Source organism: Paramormyrops kingsleyae, chromosome 23 (assembly GCF_048594095.1).
Source record: "Paramormyrops kingsleyae isolate MSU_618 chromosome 23, PKINGS_0.4, whole genome shotgun sequence".
Classification (NCBI taxonomy): domain Eukaryota; kingdom Metazoa; phylum Chordata; class Actinopteri; order Osteoglossiformes; family Mormyridae; genus Paramormyrops; species Paramormyrops kingsleyae.
In genome coordinates, this window is record NC_132819.1 from 1,276,048 (window position 1) to 1,298,248 (window position 22,201).

Genomic DNA, 22,201 nt, shown 5'->3' on the forward strand with positions numbered 1-22,201 from the left:
AAGTGGAGCTCCGGTTAGGGTTAAGGTTAGGGTTTATTCGCTGTGACACAGAGTTGAGGCCACGTGTTTCCTGTGGAGGTGACGTATTTCTGGTGGAGCTCCACTCTACAGGCGTCTGCAGCTGGACCCTTCTCGATCTGACTGCCTCGATTTAAAAAGTGTGCACCGGATGCAATTTGGGATGAACTCGAGATACAGTGTTTCTAAAATCTTTGCAATGGTAACATCCGGTTTATTAATGTAGAATAGGTAGTTAAATCATTTTGCTTTATTAATTTCATATTATTTACTAAGCTCCAACTGTGGCCTGTACTACGTAGGGGGTTTAACCAAATCAGACTTAACTCCGAGGTAATTTGCGAACGCGAGGTTGACTCCATCGGGGCTAATCAGTACTACGACGCCAGTTAAGAAGTTGATTTGTTAAATCGGTGTTAACTGCATTGGAGTTTGTGCGCATTCACACAAATGGAGAACGTTCGGCAACGCAAGGCACCGTTTGACTCCTAGCGCGATCTCCATATGTTTCACGGAGGAAGACTGCATGCTAATTATGCAGGGTTATGAGGAGTTTAAATCAACGCTGTAAAGAAAGTCCAATACCACTGCAGCCAACAAAAGCAGGCAGGCTTGTTGGCAACGTATTGACGACGGAAAAAATGCATACGTACATTTTCACGCTCATAAAACGTGGTCTAAAATATCTCACGACCGAGTATTAGACAATTAAGTGTTTTCTGAAAAGAATTGAAATGCTGTTAATAATTACAGAGGCTAACAGATGCGACACAATTCAGAAGTCACCTATTATATGCTGCTAAGTAATGTAATGCTCCCTGAAGTTCCATTACTGTAATGTTACTCATAATGTAAACTTAATGTTAACAATAACTGATCCGATTTCAAATGCAATAGTAGTGGAAAGCGTACGTGGCAGTCAAGATGAAATATAAAAACATCATGTCAAGTGGTAGGGCTATGTATTTATATTTCTACTCATTATGAAAGATTTGTTGTGTCTAGCCTCCACTTAATAGTGTGTTTCTATGTTTTACAGCTAATAATAAAAAGGTGTCTGTTCATATGACACTTAGAAGGTGAGCCACTGTTTAACAAACAATTAAATGATTTACAACAGGACAAAACAGAAGCATATGTGTAGTGAGAAAACGACTAGGAACCTGTCACCGCGGTTAAGTTAGCCTCATTTATGGAATTCAGTTTTCTGGCTTTAACATCTTTACGGAAGTAAGGTGGGTGTTTTTAATGACAGAATTGTGATGTCCAGTACACAGACATCGATGCACACCGATTATTTTTCCACTTCAAAACATTTTGTGATTTGTGTCAAATCATGTTAATAGCTAATATAATAGGTCCTTTCAGCCTGTGACATGATGGTTTAGTATTTTGGGCACATGGCGACTGTTCCACACCCCTTTGTTTCCCAGATTGCTTTACATACGAATTTTTATTAATTTTTGAATGTTTGAATGTATACTGTGCAGTCGACAATACATGAATGGGTTACAAACTTTAAAACTAGACAAGACAGGCACATCTAGTGAAGTGTGCTTTGATCAGTGGACAACAGGGAACAATGCACACCCCTTGGGTTTTCAGAATAACTTTCTCTGTAACAGTAATTAATTAATACATTGTATGCATATTATATGCCATTGCTCCATCTCATACATATTAACAGAGAGAGCCCCTCAGGATTCGCGCGCCAATGTCGTACGGATCATCCAGGTACACAGGTGTTCTGTCATAAAATACTACCTATCGAGACGTGCTATCGAGCCTTTCTGCGCATGTGCAGTTCCACCGTCTTGGGATTAGGGTTAGGTTTTAGGGGTTAGGGTTAAGGTAAGGGTTTTAGGGGTTTTGGGGGGTTAGAGTTAGGGTAAGAGTTAGGGATAGGGTTAGGGCTATCAATTAGCACTACGGTAGCATTTTTTGACAAGGCAGCATATATCGACAGAACACCGGCATTGTCTTTGGAGAAATTGTAGTAGGAGGGGCGGTGCTCATATAGGGCTGGCTTACGCGGAAACCTCGACTTAACCAAGAACAAAAACTGCTCAGAGCAGTTTTGAGACTTAGCGTAAATTGCCATAGCAACATGTCTCGACTAAAACCTATCCACATTTCGTAGTACGGGTTAATCGCGAAGTTACACCACACGTCATCAAGTTACTCGCAAAGTTACCCCGATAAGCCAGTTACCCCGCTTCGTAGTACAGGCCACTATAGGTGCATTAAATTGAGTTATCTGTTTGTTTATATGTTGAAGCATGTTTGGTAATGAGCCGGGTGGAAGTTTATTTGGTTCTTTTAAAAGATTGCGATTAAATGTTCTCAAAATTGTATATCTCAAAATGTATAACTCAGCTAGTCATGGTGCTTGCTCTGGTAAAGGTAATTACCAATGAGTTGTTTTGGGGCAGGTAGGTGTAACTAATTCAGTAACTGGTTAAAAATAACTCAATTTTGTTGTATTTGCCCATGTTTTATGTTGCAAGCATTGAAAAGTTTAATTTGTTTGTACAGAGAACCTTGGATACTACCGCGTTAGATTAGCACAGCAGGCTACCTAATATTCCACCCTAAACAAATGCACAAGTCAGCTATGGGGAACCATGCAAAGTAGTAGGTCCTGAAGTCTGGAACTTGTAGACAATTTTGTTAATGATGTTCATAAAGAAGCCATCTTTAAATATATATAACCTAATAACATGTACATATGTGCATTGGTTTGGTAATTTATCATAACATCTTGACTTTACTTAATGGGACACATCATCATTAACTAATTGATGAAGTACATATATAATAAAATATGGAGTGTGAGATTGTGGGAAATTTTATATCGCTACCTGAACTATAAAAAATATCAATATTTTAATTAAAATTTTGCCAAAGTGTAACATGACTACTGGACCAGTGGATATAATTTCACTTTCTTATTAAATAACTACACAAACCACATGGCACTAATTAACATTATAAAATGTTATATTTACTTGAACATTTGTGAACAAAAAACGTGTCAACATAATAATGTTAAACAGATATCTAAGAACAATTAACGGTCAATTAAACCATCTCCTTTTCCCGGGCGTCTACGCTTGTTTTTTTTAATTTTCTATTTTTTTTTTTGGCTAACAGTGATCGTGAAATGACATACAGGGTTAGGAGTTCCATTTACATCATAAAAATAATATATTACAGACACTTCTCTACTTACAAACTTCCAATGTACAAACTTTCAGACATACGAACGAAATGTTCGTTGGGCTCCCGTTTCCTGTCCGCAAAATCAATTTTGTTCTCCGCGCCAATTCCGCTTTGTACGACTTCTGGCCGCTACTCCCGCAGCGCAGCAGCGTAGCGTGCGGACTCCCAGCATCCTAGTTCTTTGTACTTGCGGTAAGACTCGGTAACACGTGCTTTCTTGAGATTATTTTTGTTTTATGTATCATTAGTAATGTGTTTTAGGATAAAACAACACGTATTGACATTACATCATACTTACTTATGCATGCAGATTTGAGTACCCTTAAAATGATGGTGAATAACGACTTACATGTACGAACATTTCAAGTCACCAATGGCCATTCGGGACGTAACTCGTTTGCAAGTAGAGGAGCATCTGTATTTGTTAAGCAAGCACATTACTATAATGTTAACCGTTGACAGGAAACTTGTATAATACTCCATGCAACATTTAATGTGCATTGTTATCTATCTGACTATTACTCTGCATTGACTGTACATAGTGCTTTTGTGAATAATTTTAGACTGTTGATATAGCACACATACTGTACAGTATGTTTTAATGTCTTTTAATGTACAGAGCTGGCGTAAACAACTAAACAAGCGTTTATGTGTGGCGATTGGACAAGATGGTGATTTCCCGGGCAGCTTTGCGGCTGTTCAGTCAATCCCTAGCCGATGCTCATCCATTTGAACCTGAGCGCCAGAAGGGCTGCTGGTAAATCTTCACTTATTCTGCTCAGCCGTAGAATCTGGCTGCACAGGAATTCGTGTCCACGCTTATTGTCAACATTTGTGATCGAGGAAAGGTAGTGTCCTGATTGAATGTACTTTTTATACACGATACCATTATTATCACGTTATGATGTTGTTTCTGACCTGACTGATTTTAGGTGTTGTAAAGTGGGTTTTAATTTAAAAAGCTATTTTTTCTGCCTCTCTGGATCACAGATTTATCACATACCGACAGACAGTTATAGCCATCATGACGTGATAAGTTTTGTTAAGAAGTAAAATTTTTAGTATACTCAAGTTGCAATATATGTTTATAATTACGTAGTCCTGCATTTGTCACCACTATGGGTTGCTGGTGCAACTATTCGAGAGAGTTTTTTTTTTCCGCCACTCTCAGAGAGATTTTTTTTTTTTTTGTGCTGACCTAATAAGAACATAAGAACATAAGAACATAAGAACATAAGAACATAAGAACTATACAAACGAGAGGAGGCCATTCGGCCCATCGAGCTCGCTTGGGGAGAACTTAACTAATAGCTCAGAGTTGTTAAAATCTTATCTAGCTCTGATTTAAAGGAACCCAAGGATTCAGCTTGCACTACGTTATCAGGAAGACTATTCCATACTCTGACTACACGCTGTGTAAAGAAGTGCTTCCTTAAATCCAGTTTGAAATGTTCTCCCGCTAATTTCCACCTATGGCCACGAGTTCTTGTATTTGAACTAATGCTGAAGTAACTATTCGGTTGAACAGCATCCAAACCTGTTAGAATCTTATAGACCTGGATCATGTCCCCCCTCAGTCTCCTTTGCTTGAGGCTGAACAGATTTAGCTCAAATAACCTTTCCTCGTATGACATTCCTCTAAGACCAGGAATCATTCTTGTGGCCCTACGCTGCACCTTTTCTAAGGCCGCTATGTCCTTTTTAAGATATGGTGACCAAACCTGTACACAATATTCTAGGTGAGGTCTCACCAAGGAATTGTATAATCTTAGCATTACCTCCCTTGACTTAAACTCCACACACCTGGAGATGTACCCCAACATCCTATTGGCCTTTTTTATTGCTTCCCCACACTGGCGAGAATGAGACATGGAAGCATCAACATACACACCAAGGTCTTTCTCATAATCAGCTACCTTTATTTCAGTAGGTCCCATAAAATACCTGTACTTTATATTTCTGCTCCCTACATGGAGTACCTTACATTTGTCTATGTTAAATTTCATCTGCCAGGTGTCAGCCCAGTCACTAATTAAATTAAGATCCCGCTGTAGCTGCTGAGCCGCTAGTTCAGTATCTGCTACACCACCCACCTTGGTGTCATCTGCAAATTTCACCAGTTTACTGTATATATTGGTGTCTATATCATTTATGTAAATTAGGAACAAAAGTGGTCCTAAAATTGAACCCTGCGGTACCCCACTATGAACGCAGGCCCACTGTGACATCGAGCCTCTTATAACTACTCGCTGCTTCCTATCCGTTAACCAGTTATCAATCCAAGTCGCTACAGTTCCTAAAATACCTGTCGCTTTGAGTTTAAGTGAGAGCCTCTTGTGGGGAACAACATCAAAAGCCTTTTGGAAATCTAAATAGATGACATCATAGGCCTTCTTATCATCAACTTCCTGAGTAGCTTCCTCAAAAAACTCCAACAGATTTGTTAAACAGGATCTACCTCTCCTAAATCCATGCTGGCTATCCCTCAAAATGTTATTTGAGTCCAGGTAATCTACCATTTTCTCTTTGATTATAGCCTCCATAACTTTACCAGTTATACAAGTTAGACTGATTGGCCTATAGTTTGACAAATTACTTCTATCCCCTTTTTTGAAAATGGGCGTTATGTTGGCATGCTTCCAATCAGAAGGTACCACACCTTCAGATAAGGATTTTTGAAACAGTAATGTTAAGGGTCGGCAAATAATATCCCTCATCTCTTTTAACACTATAGGTAAGATGCCATCAGGGCCCTGTGATTTATTTATTTTGAGCTTAGCTAGGCTTTGCAAAACATCAGCTTCAGTTATATATATATTAGTTATAGACGATGTTGAATTAGTAATAAGAACTGGTAAGTTACTAGTGTCCTCGACAGTGAATACCCGTGCAAAACTATCATTGAACTCATTTACTATGTCAATGTCGTTTTCAATTATAAGACCCTTACTATCCTGCAGATTAGTAATTTCAGCTTTTAGAGCTCTTTTAGAGTTAAAATACTGGAAGAAACTTTTAACGTCATCCTTAGCCTCCAATGCGATCTTCCTTTCGACATTCCTTTTAGCTCGTCTAATGTCATTTTTTAATTCAGCCTGTAGATTTAGATACTCTTGCTTTATTATGTCATCATCAGTTATTTTCCATCTCTGGAACAAAGCCCTTTTCCTCCTTACTTTATACTTTATGTCCCTATTAAACCACCTAGGTTGCAATTTCCTAGATTTATTCTTGAATAAAGAGAAGAAAAGGAGTTATCTGACTCCGTCCCCTTTTTGAGTTTATCGCTGTTGATGCTGCAAATTGTTCAACAAGTTTCACGTTTTAAATGGATATTTTAACGTTATTACGTGATACTGTTCACGTTATAATGTGATTTTCAGAACTTTTATTTTCTGGCGTGGCAGCAATACGTTTCCGTATTTAGTGGCAACACCGATTGTTTTGTAATTGTGCCAAAATTATTAGCATTGTGCTAATGTTAGCAGCATTTTAAACAACAGCAGGGCAATGCAAGCAGGGGGGATAAGTTAGATTATTACAGCTAAAGACGTTAGCCACAAGGGTAATTCATTTTTACTGCGTATCGTAAGTATTAATAGTCCTAGCTTTGTTGTGTATATATATCCGGGGTAAGTGAAGTCATGGATGTGAAGTACATATATGAAAATCATGTAGGTTTGTTAAGCGTGTTGGATTTTTGAATTAAGAAATATCTGTTAACCGTTTGAAGTATTAAATAAACACCAACCCTTTTCTGTGATGTTTTCTGTTTGTGGTCATATTCCCTGGATAGGTTAGAAGAAGATGACAGAACAACCCAGTCATCAAGGATGGGTCTAGCTTTATCCCCCATCCTGTCTAAAGTAGATTACTTCAAGGAAACAAAAGCATATATTGGTAATCATGTCTTTTCATCTTTTACTTAACATTAGTAAATGGAATAACTAAGGTACGTTCCCTGAAGATTCTCTAAAGGTTACATTTTGAAGAACCTTTAGAGAACATTCCCTTAAAGTTGTTTTATGCAGCCTTTAGGTAACGTTCCCTGAAGGTCCTATTAACAGGGGCGGATTAACGCACAGGCTAGATATGGCTTAAGTCTAGGGGCCCCACGTGTGCCAGCCTGCAAGGGGGCCCCCATTGGCGCGGTGGGGTTGGGGGGCCCACAGACTACTGTAGCCTAGGGGCCTCTGTACACCATAATCCGCCCCTGCCTATTAAGGTTACATTTTTGGAACCTTTAATGAATGTTCTATGAATGTTCCATAGAGTTACTGGTATAGTTTTTGAGGTTTTAAAAGGAGCAGGAGAAATTTACAAGGAGTGCGTTAGCTTCACAGATTGTGTTGCCCTATTAACTGATAATTGTTTGGACAGTATTATTTCTTTGTTTTATTATTATATATGTCTGTCTAGGAGCGTGACCCATGTTCAACAAGCTGTTGAATATCAGTGTTTGAGTTATAGAAAAGCTGCAGCTAAATAATCAGTCATCCAAATATTCTGTCACCAAATCTAGATACATATAGTAATATAAACAACAGCAATGATGATGATATAATACTTTTTACGTACACTGTAAAAAATACAGTAAAAATACCTTAAATGGCAATGGAAAAATACCATAAAAAACAATCAGGTACAATACTGTGTTAAATATAGAAAAAGAACTGTAAATGTAAATACAAAATATTTCTGTATTTAATACATTGTTTGACTGTACAATTTTTAAAAATGCAGTAAAAAAAATACTGTAAAACACCTTAAATGATAACGGGAATATACTGTAAATATCAATCAGGTAAAATACTTTTTAAAATATATAAACTGTTTGTAAGTATAAAATTTATCTTCATTTAATACGATTTTTAGCTGTAACATGAATTATTTTTTGCTTCAGTTACTAGTGTAATCTGTAACATAATAATGACATGAGAATACGTGTTAAAATACAGTTTTAAATATGTAGTTCTACAGTTTATGGACACAAGGTATACCGTTATACATTAAACAGTGCTCCTGTTATTTTTCAGTAGAATTTATACTGTGCCGTCGGTGAGTGTGGCCTATTTACATGTGTTCCAGCATGCCGCACTGTCGTGCTGACATCGGCCGCTGTCTATGTCATGCATGTAGTTAATGTTCCGGGTTCCATGCATTGTGTGTTCTGTACTGGTGCCCTGCTTAAGTTCAAACTTCATCCCCGTGTGTTTGACTGTGTATGAGTTACCCACCATGTGTAGTGCCAGGGGCGATTTTAGCCCATTTTTGGGGGTGCTTCAGCACCCCCAAAATGAATAAAAGCACCCCCAAAGATTTCTAACTTTTTTTTGACAGTTCATGCTGTTTATGTGAGACAGTATTAAAATATGAAAAATCATTCAGATGTAATATTTTAATAACTAGTATAGATACCCCCCCCCCCCCCGAAAAATGGTTCGTTCCAGCTTCACTCTCCGCTACTCTGACTGGCTCCAGCAATGGTGGCTGAGACGCATTGGAGCGGTGGTGTGAGTACTTGGCTTAAAACAGGACATGTTAGCTGCATTTAACCTTCAGTAACTCTTTCTTTATATAGTTAGGTAGTAGGAGTCAGACCATGTCTCCTATTAGCTGAAAAACATTACCCCAGGGCTCTCAAGTGTCACGCATTGAGAGTGACAGTCACTCTTTTCATTCTTTTGTCACGCACTCCCGCCACACATTGTATTTCTCACGCGGAAAAATAATTTGTAGGCTAATATGCCGCAGAGCCCAATTTTTCCCCAGACCGCGGCACAGTAGCGCCTCACTATAAAACAAACGTGTCTCCGCTGGAGTCTAATGGTGCGTTCGTTTTTCTCTCGGAACTCGGAAATTCTGAGCTGAGTAACATTATGATACATTCGATTATTTCTCTCCAAGTCGGAACTCGGATGAAACACGCCTCTTTTATGACGTTGAAGTCGGACAAGATTTGCCCCAAGAGCCTGTCACTTACCAGCCAATCAAAAAAAAAGAAAGGGTCTACACAATAGCCAATCAGAAAATAGTACTATTGTATCTGGGTAGAATACAACACAACAACCAATGAAGAGGCATCCTGTGGAATGTCACTCTTGCCTGTCTTCAAAACTTGACAGCCCTGTTACCCTCACAGGTAAACTGCAGTGTTGAAAACACGTTTTCTGACGATGTTTGCTACCCTACAATCCGCCCTACTCTGTAGGAAAATCAGCAACATTTTGACCGTCCTGTTGCTCCCATTGAAATTTATATAGCCTAAATCTAAAAACTTAAATTGCCAACCGTTTTACCAGTCCTCTTTGAAATGGAACGAGAGAAGCTGGTTATTTTTTCATGTTCCGAATATTAAACCTAAGGTAGCTAACTGACTGGATGCCCATTAACTTTATAACTTCTGGTGTGTGTGTGTGTGTGTGTGTGTATTTTGCACAGAAAGACGGCCAGGTTCATAATGGATATAAGGAAGTTTTTTCAAAAAAAGGACGGGCATTCAGGTAAAAGTAGAAGATCATGATCTGTCAATCAAGAATAATAGTCATATATTTTATTAAATGTACACGTGGTTTGGTTATTTGCCTTTTGATTGAAAGTACACTGAGAGGCAGGGAAAAAGTCTCATTGTGACGAGTAAAGTGTATCTTGCCTTGCTGGGCAGCTCTCTGGGTGCTCAGCACCCCCAAAGCTCTGAACCTAGAATCGCCCCTGTGTAGTGCCCATTGTTCGTACAGTGACCCTCCCCCTGTTCCACCAGTTATAAGTAATGCTTGTTCTTATATGTTGTTATACAAACAGGTGTTGTGATAATTGATATAATTCACAGTCCTGTTAAGGATTATGAATAAAAGAGCTTTAACCGGACTGCATTTGTGATATGGCATCTTGGCCGAAATCAACGGATACTACAATACAACGGAAAATCTACACCTGTACATTTTACTGCTACAATATGCAGTTTTTATGGTTTTTAACTGTTATTTTCACATTACAAACACTTAATATTTTAACATGAAAATGTTTGGAAAAATATGGATTTAAACCGTTTATTATACAGAATAATTATATGTACCGTATTACATTAAACAGTACTACTGTAATTTTTACGGTGAAATTCTGGCAACCACAGCTGGCAGTAATTTACCGTAAATTTAACAGATTTTTTTTTACAGTGTACTGTAGTAATATTCATGCTAAAAACAAATCACAATGCTTTAAAAAAAATTACATGGTGTGCATCAGAGCATGTGAGCGGAGTGGAGCGTGAGCGAGGAGGGCGGAATTTGGTCACAGCGCGGAGCGGTTTTTTAATTAAGGCTGGAGCGGTCGCTCCGATACCGCTCACACTAAGATTCTGAAGCGTGCCCAAATCTACCCAGAATTCATCTTATCAAGACTATTACACAAATTGACCGAGATGCAATTCGCAAAGTATTTCACAAAGGAAACTGATAAATCACACAAGTGTACTATTCTTATCAAACGTATAGATGACAATAATGTAGAGCAAGAAGAACAATGTAGTGAAACTGTTTCAGTGACTCAGTGAGTAAAGATTCACTTTGGAATCACTTTTCTCAAACATGAGAATGCTACGCGAATAGGCGGAAGCCAGAGCAAAACGTGAGCAAGTTTTACATGGTTGTAGCATATCAAGTCTATAAAGAAAATTAAAGTATAAAAGCCTATAAAGTAAATATTGGTAATCAAATAAATTCGTTTTGTCATTCAAAGTAGGTCTAATAGGATTTTACGTAACGCTGTCAGTGAAATTTTATTTTATAGAGACGCAGCAGCAGCATCAACAGAAAAACATTGAGTAATTTAAAACGTGGATGCTTAGCCTGTATATTCTTTAGGCTATTAAGCCCACTGATTCCTTTGTTTTTAAGCCTATATACAGTATATGATATAAGGCTTCGGTTTAAGGCGACATTTGTTAGGCATACAGATTATTTGTCCCTTTTTTAAACTGGAGCGAGCGTGGAGCGATTTGACTGGAGCAAGGGGGAAATTTTAGTGGAGCGAGGAGCGGTGTTGAGCGGAGCGGCTTAGTGCGAATTAGAGCGGAGGAGCGGGCGGAGCCTACAGCCTCGTGAGCAAGGAGTGGAAATTCTCGCTCACATGCTCTGGTGTGCATATTGTCATTGACTGGCTACTCTCAGCTCCATACAATGTCTGGTTCTATTTTTTCACAGATTGTCAGTGGAATTATTGTGGCATAAAATGTCATGGAAGAAAGTATGGAAGTAAATTAATGACAAAAGTCGTTGATGAAAAAAACACGTTGAATTACACTTATCGAATAAAAACGCATTGCATTAATGACGCTTTGAATTTTTGGGGACTGTAATTTAATATGTGCATACATTTAAACATTGAACATTTCAACTGAAAACATTTCAATCGTAATTTCATGGCTTAAATATTCAGTACAAAAATATTCGGCTTCCAAAATTCAGTTCCAAAAGATACGTATTTTAAAGTGCATGTTTATAATTCAACCACATGAATTCAGTTAATTTAATTTCGCCTCAAAATAAATTTCAAAAGAACAAATTCAGTTGAAAATATTCCATGTGTTTTATTCGCATCTTTATTATTCAAGCAGTAACATTCAGTCCTCTTATTTCTGCTTTACAATATTCATTCCCGTTATTTTCGCTGTTTCAAATACGCTGCCACAATTTCAGTGGTTTAAAATACGATCCGAAATTCAACCCTGTACATCCGGGACTAGCAGGATGAGCCATAGATTGCCGATAGAGTTCTCTTCGGGAACCGCGATCAAAATAGATCATTGATTTACTTCCATAAGAAAGTGGCATGAATTTTCCATATCATACTAATTTATTTATAGAGCACTTTAACACAACAAGCGCTGCACAAAGTGCTGTACAAAGATTTTTGAATTAAGAAATATATGTTAACCGTTTGAAATAATATAATATTACAAGACTTAAGGAGGCTTCACCTTCAAACCAACCCTCTTAAAATGATGGACATATTTCTGAAAGTTGCTGGAAAACTACAAATAAATTAACTGTTCAGGGTGAGTGAATGAAGACTAACAGAGATGGAGCACAGTAACAGTAAACAATTGCATCTTTGAGATACTTGATAGGCTTGCATACAGTAAGTTTCAACTTCTGAAGTTGTTCAACACCCTTTCCATTTTATTGGCACAATGTGGACTTAAGCCAAGCAGCAAAATGTACATAACATAACAAGCTAGGAGTGAGAGCAGGTTGAAGATGTAGATAAAAATGTTCATGATAACCTTATGAGCTACAGCAACATTACTGTGCAGTATCAGGCATGATTGGCAGTGGGATGCAAAGGGTGTGGAAAATTTAACTGGTATTAAGAATGTGGCTCAGAACCGATGTAAAGATTTAGTTTTGATCTTGTTTTTGAGCTTTAATACCATACACAGCTGCCTCAAAGTATTCAGGCCCATTTCATTTGCACGAACCCGCAGTTCATTTGTAATCAAAGTGTTTTTTTAGTATGGCATATCCTGATGCTATGGCTATACAGTTCACACAACCTGAAATGAGCTGTAACACAATAATGGAAAACTTTTTTGTCCCCTTTTGATATCAGCTTTATATAAAACTCCTAATAAATATATTTAGATCTTCATGTGTTGAATGGTTTTGTTTTGTTTTTTAAGCATGAACCACTTGTTTAAGTCCTACCAAGTCAGACTGTGACTAGGCCAGTCTGACACCTTCATTCTGTTTGTTTAGAGCTCTGGATAACTGTCTTGCTGCATTACCCAGTAGCAGAAATCCAACAGAATCCCACTGACCGCAATTTGGAGCAGAAAATTGCCTGAATATTTATTGTTATAGTTTTTGATTTTTAATTCAAATACATATTCATAGAGCTCTTGACATCACGTCACTATTTCTGTTTGTGCCACCATTTTAGCAGGAACAGCTTAAGCGAATGACCCTTCTGTGGATTTCAAGCCACCAGAGTTTGTTGTGCACTTTAATTCTGAATGCACTGAATGCTATGTTGCAAAACTTGATCATTTAAACATTTGTGACCCATAAGATGCCCCTGAAGTGCTTTCCAGAAATATTGAAAGAGACTGAATTGACAGTGTTACGGACCTCAAGCTCCAGCTTTTACCAATATGATAAGTTTTTTTGCCCTTTCTATAGTAGTAGCTATCACACAAGTTTCATGATTTTTTTTTATTACACGTGAATCAGTGGCATTACTCCTGCCAAAGTGGTAGTGTTTTCATATATGCATTCCTTTGTTCAGAGTCAAAATCAGTGTTATTACTGTTTACTCATGGTCATTAATGGTAACAAAGTGTGTGAAGTTACTGCTAATGCCAAGCCAATGTTTCTTGATTTTCCTTGAAAGTAAACTCTGCCATCTACCATGAAAATCCATTTGTACTGTGCTAACATGGCTTAAATAGTTGCCATTGCTCTTGGCTTGATTATACCTCCTACTAAGAGAGAAGAGCATTTAATGACATGTAAGACAAAAGGTGATTAGTGCTGTCATACTTTATTTACATGTTTATGTTTATTCAGTGTATTGTTTATTCATGTTTTTGTGCTCATTGTTACTGTGCCTTTTTACCTCTGTTTGTTGGTGCATGTTCTAAATAAAAAATTAACATTCATTGTATTTTTGTTGGGCTTTTTTGAACAGAGTTTGGGAATCCCTGTAGCCACTATCTTTAACAGACCATAGACTTTTATATAACAATTGCATGTAATTTTACATTTCTTTTCTCTGTGTTACTTGTGATGTTCTGTATTATAACAAGGAGAAATGTAATCACTGTAAATGAAACAGTGAGCAAATAGTTTTTTAAAGGCTTTAACAGTAATTAGCTGTACATATATAGGATATGCATGTAAAATGACAGGTAATTTTTTTTACCCAGGATAATGTGATTTTAAAGAAATTGTAAAGTAAATGTATATTTACATTATTTGTCTTTTGTTTTAAGTGTAGAAATCTGTATCATGATGGTTATATGCTGTGAATAAATAAAACAACTTTATTTTAAAACAGTACTATACTGTGATTTAAAAGATATCAAACATTTAAATTATAGAAATTCAAGTTTATTTCACAGCATTTTGATGTTTTTTTTTAGAGATCTTTTTATAATAGTGCAAATCTGTAATTTTACCAAGGTTTGGCTGTAAAATTACAGCACACATACAGGAAAACCCTGTAAATTTTTACAGAGATGTACTGTAAAATAACATTTGCTATTTAACCGTAATTTAACAGTAACTGTTTGGCAACTTTGCTGCCAGACTTTTTACAGTTTTTTTACGATTTTTTTTACAGTGTATAACACAAAACCAGCAACATGGCAATACAAGGACAAACAAACTCATGTACTGTGGGACCCAAAAAGACAATAATGTCATATCACTGCAATTTATGGAATATATTTTTAAATCATCTTGAAAGCTTGGTTAACGGTTTTGCATGTGGTGACTAACATGATAATTAGATACATATATATAGTTTAGGTGTAAAATTATTACAATGGGAAACTACATTGTAACTACATTATAAACAACAATATTATTTTGACCAAAGACTAAAGCTACTGAAAACTGTGCCAAATGATAATAATTGTACAAGAACAGTTGCATATACAGTGGTACCTCGGTTCTCGAACTAGAACTCGAATTTCTTGAAAGTCGAACAAACCAGTTTGACCTTGAACTCGATCTGAATATCAGAAGTCGAACCGTGAACACTGACCTAATATAAATTTTACGTGCCAGGAAATGGGTCATACTACAATGCAATTCTTACTTGAATGCCTTCTTCACAGGCTGGACGATTAACCAAATAAAGCAGCGCAACATTACAGTAATAAACCACTAACTTACGTGTACTATTAGAGCATTTATGTCATTTATTTAAACTTTATTTTACCAGGTAAATTAACTGAAAACCAGTTCTCACTGCTTTACGTGATATTCGGGAGAAATAGCAGATTACGCATCGGAACTGCCTGGGATACAAACGTCATGCGTGTAACTAAATTCTTCAGCCAATAAGGGCAAAGGTGTGTTGTCACGGAGGCGGTTCCAGTTTGTGCAGCCAGGTAAGAGGTCGCAATGCATCTAACCGTAATGCATTGCGTCAGGATCAGAATGCGTTGCTTTAAGCCAGCGCTGTAAGCAAGTTTAACGCACCCAATGACCAGACTGGGGAAACAAACTGAAACGCGGACTTAATACAGAGGACTAATGACAACAACCAGAAACAGCTGATCACATGGGGATCCCACACGAGGTTAACGAGGGGGCGTGGCACATGGAAGGAGCGGACGATCGGGGCAGGACAGGGGTAATGTTGGGATAAGATTTTTATCGTTTTGGAAGCCATTAAGAAAAAAATGCTCTTCTTGTTTTATCCTGTTCATTTTGTGTTTAAATGCTTAAAAAAAAAAAAAAACATATTTAGGTGCAATTAATTGGTTTTCCATTATTTCTTATGGGAAAAATTCGATCAGAACTCGAACTTTTTAGGATTCGATCTGGAGTCCGGAACGGATTAAGTTCGAGAACCAAGGTACCACTGTATGTACTAAAACATTTGGAAATTTGCGTGAAGAAATGGGAAATTGTGTTCGGCTGTGCAGAAGGGACATTATTGTGTGGGAATTACAGTAAGACCTCGGACGTTCACGATGAGGAGGATTCGCGGATGTTTGGTAGAGTCACTAAAAATGTTAATATGTGTCATGGATCGCCCCGGGGCATCCTTATCATCATCCCAGCCAGGCCCCCCCCTGGGATTCTGACCGATAGGGCTTCCCTGAAGTGATGAGCTCTGTCGCCCCATTTTCTGGTTTTGCCGGTTGCTCCGGTTTAAGACATACATATCCCAGCTGTTCTCTATTTATGGTGACCCGGTTTGTTGATCTACGTGAGATCTTCATGGTGTGCTCTGAGTTCGAGAATTTTTCCCTGTCTCGACCCCTGCTTCACCTATAGATTCCGTGTTTCTGCCCATCTCTCTCAGTCCCGACGCCGATCGCCCGACCCTTGCCTAGAACACCGACCTCGACTTTCGCCTCAACTATGGAGTGAGATCAGTGTCAAATATACGAGAGCGCCGATGCATAGCTAAACCGAGCAAAACAGACACTACGAACACGCATAATGACGGAAAACCGAGCAAATTAAGAGGTGACGAGAGCACAGGATAAGCACTGCGCCTTTGAAACGCAGATAAGAGCGCTCGCTCTTCGCAGCCTCGCGCTCGATTCACCGTTTCTTCCAATAGGGTCTGGGTACAGCCACTCAGAACGTGCACTCTCATGCCTTGTCCACACGTACACGGGTATTTTTTTAAACCGTGTTTTTCCTCCTCCGTTTAAAAAAAAAAAATCCCCCTCCACACGAACATTGTCTTCTAAAATATTTCCGTCCACGTGAAACCGCTAAAATGCGCTGTCAAGAGCATGCCAAACCAACAAGCAGCATTATAACTCTAACCGTACTGCCATGTTAGCCAATCAGAAGCCTAATTGCCAGTCCTGTTAAGTTGAAAACCATGGTGCACATTTCGACAGCTGTGTTGATCAATATAATGCAACATTTATCTGTACACATGTAAGAAGTCTTGTTAGCAAGGTTAGCACAAGCACTATTTCGGCTAAGTCCACCATTGCTCAAACTCGCCTAATGTTTTTTTTTATTTTTTTATTTAGAAGTATATATAATTACAACATTACAGTATAACGATGTATGACAAAATATAATCAGAACCAGTAAGACATAAACAGTGAACTATAAATGAATAACCTATTAACTACAAGTAAAAGAAAAAAGGACAAATGTAAAAAGAAAATTTATGTAACATTCATTAAATCATTGTATAATTTCACAAGTTTGGCACTTTTTCTGTTATTAACATTTTTAAGCGTTGTAATTATGTATTTGAAATCACAGAGAAAATTATATAATTTTGGGAGTATTGATGAAAATTTACATTTATGAATGTAATATTTTCCCAATAAAATAAATACATTTCCTATATATTCAATGTTGTATTTACCATGAGAAAAGTAACAAAATATATCACAAATAGTAAAATTAATAGGTTCATTAGATTTCGAAGAAAATAATTTAGATAAATCAATCCAAAAAGTTTTAACAAGGGGACATTCAAAAAACAAATGAACAATAGAGAGGTTACCTGGTACCTTGGGAGGAGCTTAAAGCTCTCTCACATATGTGACGTCATAAGCGGGAGGTGGGCGTATCCTTTGTTCTGATTGGTCGGGGGGAGGGGGGTTTTGGCCAAATGGTATACATGCTTATGCCACGTGTTGCCGATAGGGGGGTCGTAGTGTTTGGTGGTTGTTAAACTTTAATAGAATAAAAATACATTAAATGTATTTTATTAATGTGTTATTTTTAATAACGTTTTTAAGGAATAATAAAATATATAGCAGGATGAACGTAACCTAGGGCAAAACTTTAGTGTTACATTTAAAAAGAAAGAAAAGCAGACGGAATTTAAACAAGTAGAGACATACCCCCAGCGAAACACCGTATTTTTAAACAAATGACACGTCCAAACTTTAACTTTTAAAAGAAAGAAAAGCAGGCAGAATTTAAACAAGTAGAGACATGTCCGAAACACTGACAAGATAAAACACCGTATTTTAAGCACAAACGACACGTCCCAAACTTTTAACTTTTAAACAAGCACAAAAGAGCAAATGTGAAACAAGCACAAACATTTTAAACCCATTACATTTAACCAACGTGTTTAAAGAAGAACAAGAAAAACTTTTAGCGATATTTACCAGTGTTAGGTTGAAGAAAACATTTAACCAGCAAACATTTCAGCCCCGCAACGGAGCGAAGTCGGCATGCGGCCAGCCAGTTTGAAACTTGCGGGTCGAATGAAGAATGGTGCGGGCAGCACGCGTGACGCAGGCGCACTCACGCAGACACACGTTCAAAATGGCGGCGGTTGAACCAATGGACGTATGTCCGCGTGGGTTCGAACCCCACCCCAGGTAAAACCTTTTCGGGGCTCTCTCTCTCTCTCTCACTCGCTCTCCACGTAGAGACACTTAAATAGCAGTGTCTCAGTCAAATCGGTGGCAAAAATGGCGACCGAAGGACAAATTGTTTCCGATCTCATACAGACAGAGCTTGCAACGAGTTTGACGACGACACCTACCCGTAACTTGGTACTGCTAAACCCGACTTGGGCTCCACGCAAGCCGTCGAGACAGCACAAGCACGGAGCACTGTGCAGCATATTCTCGCATAAAGAATGTATCTGTATAAAACTCGAGAAAAAATTTTGAACAAAGTGGGGGCGGCCCACTTCTGGTGATGACAACCAATGAGATGAGAGAAGACTATGTTGAAAACGTATTAAAACCCCGCCATCCTGTGAGCAAGCACTCACGACGAGACACATCTCCCAGCAAGCAATGGCGAGCGAACTGACATCTCCTGAAGCCGCCCTACTGGAGCCTGCACCGCCTTCTGGCCTGCGCCTGGGTGGCACCGCCACAAACCTTCAGCGTAGCCCATCATTTTTACGCCCGATAACTTTTGGGCTGCGACTGGACACCCCGCCAGAGTTTTCTCAACAAGTCCGCGCTCAGCTTTCTCCTGATGCCACACTACCGGCGATGGCATCAGGTTTTGGGCTGCGACTGGAGGCCCCGCCACCGCTTCCTCAGATCTTGCAGCAGTGGCCCCTGCCGCCACCGCGTCCTCAGATCTTGCAGCAGTGGCCCCTGTCGCCACCACCGCCTTCTAGCCCGACCTGGGCTGTGTGGCCGGGATCACAACAGCACCCTCCGCAGGAGACCTCCAACCTAATGGACACATCGAGGCCCCCTTTGCCGACGATGGATGAGCTCAGCGATCGTTTTGCAGGACTGTCATTATCTGAAGATGCTGTGGATGGGAGCATCACCGATGCTGCTATGAAGATAATCAAAGGGTCACTGGCCTGTATTCTGGATCTGATCATCGAAGATGACTTGAAGGCGAACTGTATCGGCTGTTCTGTGAATCACCCGAAAAAAACCCGAAATTAATGTACGGGAAAAATTAGGCGAGCTGAAACGTGATGTTGAAGGGAAAGATTATGAGTGTGCTGTAGATGGGGAAATTAGTGATTTCTGTGATATGCACAAATTCGAGCAGACTCTAGCTGGGGTGTTATCGTCTGTCAAAATGTGATTGGATGGCAATTTTTACATGCTTTTCTAAATAAAATGAGTTGAGTCATGAAAACATTGTGTCATTATTGATAGAGGTTCAGGATGGATAACAAGCACTTGAAGCGTGTCTATTATACGCCATCAAACCCTGGTTCATTTGGTGGTGTCGATAGATTATACAGGTCACAGATAAATGACCAAAGTGGGCATACTGTGGATAAGAAGCATGTTGCGACATGGCTGTCTGGTGAAGATGCATACACATTACATAAACCGATCAGATTTAACTTTAAAAGGAATAGAGTCTTTGTGACTAATATCGATTCTCAATGGCAAGCTGACTTGGTGGATATGTCGGCTTACGCGGACCAGAATGATGATTTTAAATACCTGTTGACGTGTATAGATATTCTATCAAAATACGCATGGGTGCGCTGCCTTAAAAGCAAGACAGGTGCAGAGGTAATGAAAGTGTTTGAAAACATTCTCTCTGAAGGCCGGATACCCAAAAAGCTACAAACCGATCGAGGGACAGAGTTTTTTAACACATCGTTTCATAAGCTTACGGAGAAACACGGGATAATACATTTTGCAACCGGTAATGATGTTAAGGCATCCATAGTAGAAAGATTTAACCACACTTTAAAGACACGAATGTGGCGTTATTTTACGGCTTATAATACAAGAAGGTATGTGGACATTGTACAAGATCTGGCGAGTGCTTACAATAACACCTGCCATAGCACCATTAAAATGAAGCCAGTTGAGGTGAATACGGAGAATGCCGGACAGGTTTTCAACAACATATATGGCGTGACGCCTGGTGCAGCTGAAAAGCGTCGTTATAAGTTTAATATCGGTGATGTGGTCAGGGTGTCGAAAGCACGGGGGAAATTTACCAAAGGATATGAGCAAACTTTTACGGACGAGTATTTCACAGTCACCGAACGTCTGCCTAGATCACCACCGGTGTACAGGATAAAAGATTATGATGAGGAGATCATAGACGGCACATTTTATGCAGAAGAGCTACAAAAGATCAGAATAGACAAAGACAAAAACTTCAAAGTTGAGAAAATCGTCGCGGAAAAAACGCAGAGGGGCAAAAAAATGTTTTTAGTGAAATGGCTGGGGTGGCCCGACAAATTTAACAGCTGGGTCCCCGCTAGCCAAGTAATCGACATATAACTGGGGTGGCACGTGCCTGTGGCGTGCATTAACATCAAAAGCAGTCATGGAGGAAGAAAGCGGTTTTTATGTTACGCTCCCAAGCAACGCATCTATGGATGTTTTCCCACACAATGCCATATCAAGCTACACGACAAAACTAGCCAAGCCGATCGATCTGAACGGTAAATGGGAAGTAGGATTAGCGGAAATCCACTACCCGCGAACGTGGGATACGCTGGTGGAAGAAGACACATTATTTTACGTGGCCGGAGGGGTGTCAATACCACCAATCCTGCAATACAAGCTAAAAGCGGGGCATTACAGAGATACTAAAAACCTAATCAGTGAAATTAACGATGCTCTAGGAATGTCAAAACTAAAACTTGACCATGGAGCGATAAAAAACAAAGTGTATATGGTTGGACCACCACACATGGCTTTAAAAACGAAAGGTAACCTTGCAAGGATGCTGGGTTTTGTTCCTGATGTATTTCAAAAGATTGCTGATAGAATCCAGCAGACATATGCGCCGGATTTTACACAATTTACGTGTATTCAGACATTGTCGAGCACCAAAGAGTGGGTGACAGTTTTGTGCCTCTATTACGGGGGGTACATATTACAGGGACTCACAACTCGATGGTCACAATATCGTACGACAGGATCCATTACGTGTCGCTCTGCAAGAATCACATTGATAATATTGTAATCGAGTTAAAGTCTGACCAGAACAAGGCGATACCCTTCCGGTACGGAAAAACAATCGTGAAGCTGCATTTCAGGCCGGTTAAGCACTACCCCCAATAATAATAATAATGTACAGCGCTGACGGTTTTTCAGATCCACATAGATATGTGGAATACTACAGAAACCAATGACTACACCATACTGTATGTCTAATAGCCTGGGAGCGGATAATTCTATTATTCCTTGTGATTAGTCGTCCGTTGATGAAATTAGCTAAATGTTGCTAAACAGTCGGGACTTGTGGTGCTAGAGTCCGACTTTTATTTTAATTAGAAATAGATAATTTTATACTGTTTACAAATAAGTCAGATTAACAAATAGAGTTAATGCGCATTCTGTGAGTATGGTGGCGTGTTCACACAATTAAGGGCCAAGGGCTTGCGTTTACAATTTCCGCCGCCGCCGGCCATTTTGAACGTGTGTCTGCGTGAGTGCGCCTGCGTCACGCGTGCTGCCCCCAGCGATCGCCCATTTGACGCGGAAGTTTGAACTGGCCGGCCGCACATGGGGCAAGCTGCGGGGCTAAGATGTTTGCTGGTTAAATGTTTTCTTCAACCTAACACTGGTAAGTTTTTCTTGTTCTTCTTTAAATATGTTGGTTAAATGTAATGGGTTTAAAATGTTTGTGCTTGTTTCGCATTTGCTCTTTTGTGCTTGTTTAAAAGTTAAAAGTTTGGGCCTTGTGTCGTTTGTGCTTAAAACACGGTGTTTTATCTTGTCAGTGTTTCGGACATGTCTCTACTTGTTTAAATTCTGCCTGCTTTTCTTTCTTTTAAAAGTTAAAGTTTGGGACGTGTCGTTTGTTTAAAAATACGGTGTTTCGCT

General features: G+C 39.0%; 1 protein-coding gene across 2 annotated transcripts in view; it reads right to left on the minus strand.

Annotated features, from left to right (window-relative positions):
• The window catches only part of LOC111840634 (rho guanine nucleotide exchange factor 2-like), a 131,786-nt gene that overhangs the window by 22,672 nt on the left and 86,913 nt on the right, over positions 1 to 22,201 (minus strand). The gene's annotated exons all lie outside the window — the stretch shown is intronic.